The following is a 4,551-nucleotide window of genomic DNA, read 5'->3' on the forward strand; positions in this document are numbered from 1 at the left end:
TATGTTGGCCTTTGTGTTTATTCTTGCAAAATGCCCATTTAGTTTTTTTTTTGTCCATTTATTGAATGGGGTTTTTTGGCAGTTTTAAAATCCTATATATATTCTGTATATTGATTCTCTGTTGAAGGACTAGCTGGCAAAGATTTTCTCTCATTATAGGCTCTCTGTTCATACTCTTTAATTGTTTCCTTTGCTGTGCAGAGACTTTATAATTTGATGCCATCCCTCATAATGATTTTTGGTTTTATTTCTTGAGCTTTAGAGTCCTGTTAAGGAAGTTGCTGTCTGTGCTAATATGTTGGTGCACTCACAATTTTGACTAGAATCTAAATAATACACTTTTCTAATTAAACTGATACATAAAACTGATACATAAAAACAAAATTGCACATATTTAAACTGATACATAAAAACAAAATTGTAGATATTTGTGGGGTATTATGTGATGTTTTGATACATGAGTATACTGTGTAATATTTAAATCAAGAAAATCATACATATATGTGTGTATGTGTGTGTGTATATATATATATATATATATATATATATATATATATATATCTGCAAATATTTTTGATTTATTTGTAATGGAACTATTTAAAATGTAATGGAACTATTCAAAATGTTTTCTTCTAGCTTTAAAAATTACACAGTGCATTATTACCTACAGTCACCCTACTATTTGATAGCACAACAGAACTTCTATCTAAATGTAGCTTAGTATCCATTGATCAACCTATTTCTATCTCTCTCTCTATTCCCTACCCTCCATGGTCTTGGGTGGGTAAAGACAATTCTATTCACAATTTATATGAGATCAGCTTCTTTAGATTCCACATATTAGTGAGATCATGCTGTACTTGTCTTTCCATGCCTGACTTATTTCATTAACATAATGTTCTCCAGTTCTATGCATGCTGTCACAAATGACAAAATTTTATTCTTTCTTATTCTTTCTTTCTTATGACTGAATAAAATTCTATTGTGTCTATATGCTATATTTTCTTAATCCATTCATCAGTTGATGAACACTTAGGTTGTTACTATTTCTTGGCTATTGTGAATAATGTTGCAATAAACATGGGAGTACAGATGTCTCTTCAAGGTACTGATTTCATTTCCTTTGGATATATACCAGAAGTGGGATTGTTGGATCATATGGTAGTTCTATTTTTAATTTTTGAGAAATCTCCATATGGTTTCCCATAATGGCTGTGCAGATTTACATTCCCTCCTACAGTGTGAAAAGGTTCCCTTTTCTCCACAACCTTGCCAGGACTTATTATCTTTTGTCTTTTTGATAATAGCCATTTTCTCTGGAGTGAAGTAATATATCTTTGCAGTTTTGATTTAGAGTTCCATGATGATTAGTGATAAGCATTTTTCATGTACTTGTTGACCATTTGTATGTCTTCTATTGGGAAATGTCTATTTAGCTCATTTTAAAATTGGTTTATTTGTTTTTTACCATTGAATTATTTGAGTTCCATTTATATGCTGGGTGGTATAAAGCCTCATGCTTTGTTTCTTTTGCTCCACATTGCTTTGGTTATTTGAGGTTTGGGGGTGTATTACAGACAAAGATTTTCTTTTATTTATTTTATTTATTTTATTACAGGCAAAAGATTTTCTTTTGCTAATTCTGTAAAAAGGAATGTCATTGGTATTTTGACAGGGATAGTATTGAATCTGTTGATCAGTTTGGGCAGTATGGGTATTTCAACATATTGGCTTTTCTAATCCACTAACATGTAATGTTTTAAGTAATATTGTCTTTATTGATCTATCAACAAAAAATACAACAAAGTTAAACAAACAAACAAACAACAACACCAAAAAAAAAACCCAAAAGAATCAACAAAAGACACTTGAAAGTTGCTTCTGGGAAGGAAAAATGAGGAGTATATTAAACAAGTGGGCTTCGTAAAATACAGAATACAAGTATTTGATTTTAAAGTCTATATATTTATGATAAATTTTATGATAAAATTTTATAATCTCTCTTTCCTTGATTTCTGGTAGAGATAAACAATTTTAGTAGTGTATACTCATAGTGACTCTGGGTCAGTTCATGTAACTGGTTTTTGGCTAAAGAGAAAGGAGCAAATTTGAAATAGGATTTGTGTACTTCCATTTCTGTTCTTAGACCCTGGTTATTGTAAATTCTCCTAAATTTCATTAATGATGCCTTACTTTCTTATGGGTTTTTAATATATTTATATGCAAGTTCAAATGTGTATGAAATTTTTCTAAGGTACTACTTTAACAACTGGTTGGAAATTATATTCTTCTGGGGAATAGTTTTTCTTCCAGGTACTTATGTTCATTCCTACCAGGACAATGCTAATGTTGTTATATATATGATACATATAACATATAACTAATATATTGACTAACCAGAAAATATGAACTAGGACTCCAAACATATCTTAGGGGAGATTTTTTACCCTCTCTTTATTGAGTTCAAAAATTTAGAGGCAGGATAGTTCCCTTTCTGTCTTCCTTTATGAGGCATATTTCTTCATACCAGGGCCATCGCTGGTTTGAGAGGTTGTTTATATATCTAGATTCATTATTTTACTTTACATTTGACCTCTGAGGATTTTCCCTTATTTTTTTGCTAACTCATTCATATATTTTCAAAGATTTAAAAAGTATGCTTTATTTATTTTTGTTAATTTATTGATAGAAAAATTTATAGATGTCTATTATATCTCTGCCATATTTTTCAGAAAAATAATTCTGAGGAAAGTACAAATAGAACTTAAATTGATCTAGCCAGGTGCTCTGGCACAGGCATGTAATCCCAGTGGCTTTTGAGTCTGAGGCAGGAGGATTGAAAGTTTGAAGACAGCCTCAGCAACTTATCAAGGTATTTAAGTTGATAAGTTGCTGAGACTGCCTCTAAATTAAATATAAAGAAGGGCTGGAGATGTGGCTCAGTGATTAAGCACCCCTGGGTTCAATCTTCGGTATCAAAACAAAAACCAAAAAAATCTTAAATTGATCTAGACCAATACCTTAAGACAGGGTGAGTATTCCCCCCTTCTTTTACATTTCCAACTCCTGGAATAATAATTTATAAATATACTGAAAATTTCCAAAGTCAGTTTTCTAGTGACACAAATACAAGCTCTCTGTTCTCAAAAGACTTCTATACTACCACCTGGCTTTAGTGAGTATGGAAGCTTCTTTGAGGGAAAGAGCATTAATGTATATTGCCTACCCAACTTTAAACAATTCAATGATATAATTGATATAATCTTGGAGATATGTTAGACTTAAAATCTGTGGCAACGAATTTTAAAGAATATTTTTGAATGAAAGAAGAAAATTATTTACATAAAAAGTCAATTAACTTCATTCTTATCTGTCTATTGATATTCTTGGAACACCTATCACCAGCTCTAGCTGAGAATGCCTGTCTCTCCATACTTTTGCAAACACAGGATTTGTATACCCTTACTGTATAAAACTAATGTGTCTTCAATGTAAAATGGCAATCTATAGAATTTAAAGCTCTGAAGAATTGACTTCTGAGTTATGTGAAGTTCTCCTTTAATAATTAAATTATTTCATAAACATCTGGCTTTATGCAGAGTAAGTCACCTTACTATGGCCAGTACCTCTACCCATATTGATGACTTATGTTTTATTTTTGTTTAAATGATATTTAAATCCTTCCAACATATGAAACAAAATAAGAAGGCGACTGAGAAACTGGAAAAGGGTTGAAATCTAGAATCTATTGACTGGGGTTTGAAACTCAGCTTTGTAATCACTAGCTGTATGAAGATGGGGAAACTACCAAACTTATCTGAGGCTCAGAGATCTGGAAAATTTATGAATTTCTTGCGCCATCAGCTTAAAATAGTATCTAGTTAAGAAATAAGTCCAAAATTTCTTTGATTCTAGTATGTTAACAGATTATTTTAATATTTACTTTATACAGAGAACACAAAGTCAATGGGAGGAAAAACATTTTTTACTTTTGTTCCTAAAGACTATCAAAAGACAAGATAGAAATGTATATCACCTTTGTTTCAGAGGCCTTTAAAAATTTTGTACATTAATTATATAAAAGAATGTTTTTCTGTCAATTCCCTGAATTTTGTCTACCTAAGTTTTCCCTCAAAGAGTGATTATTAAGGTATATATGCATCTAAAAATGATTAATAGTGGGGCTGGGGCTGCAGCTCAGCAGTAGTGCACTTGCCTAGCATGTGTTTGATTCTCACTGGGTTTGATTCTCAGCAGCACATATAAATTAAAAAAAGGTCTATAAACAACTAAAAAATAAAAATAAAAATTTAAAAAAATGATTAATAGTTCAAGTGGTAGATTCCCAATCTGGGGGAAAATACTATACAAATCTAAATAATGGGTTTCTTTCCCAATGATCCCTCTTTCACTAGCCCAACAGCCAGCATTTTCTAAGTTTGCAAACTTTTTGTAACCAAACATAGGTTAGATGACAACTTCTATTATTTTCCCAATGACAGCTTTTGTATACTCCTCCTTCTTAGGAGCTATGCCAATGTTTGATTACAG

Source organism: Spermophilus citellus, assembly GCF_964194105.1.
Source record: "Spermophilus citellus genome assembly, chromosome: X".
Taxonomy (NCBI): Eukaryota; Metazoa; Chordata; class Mammalia; order Rodentia; family Sciuridae; genus Spermophilus; species Spermophilus citellus.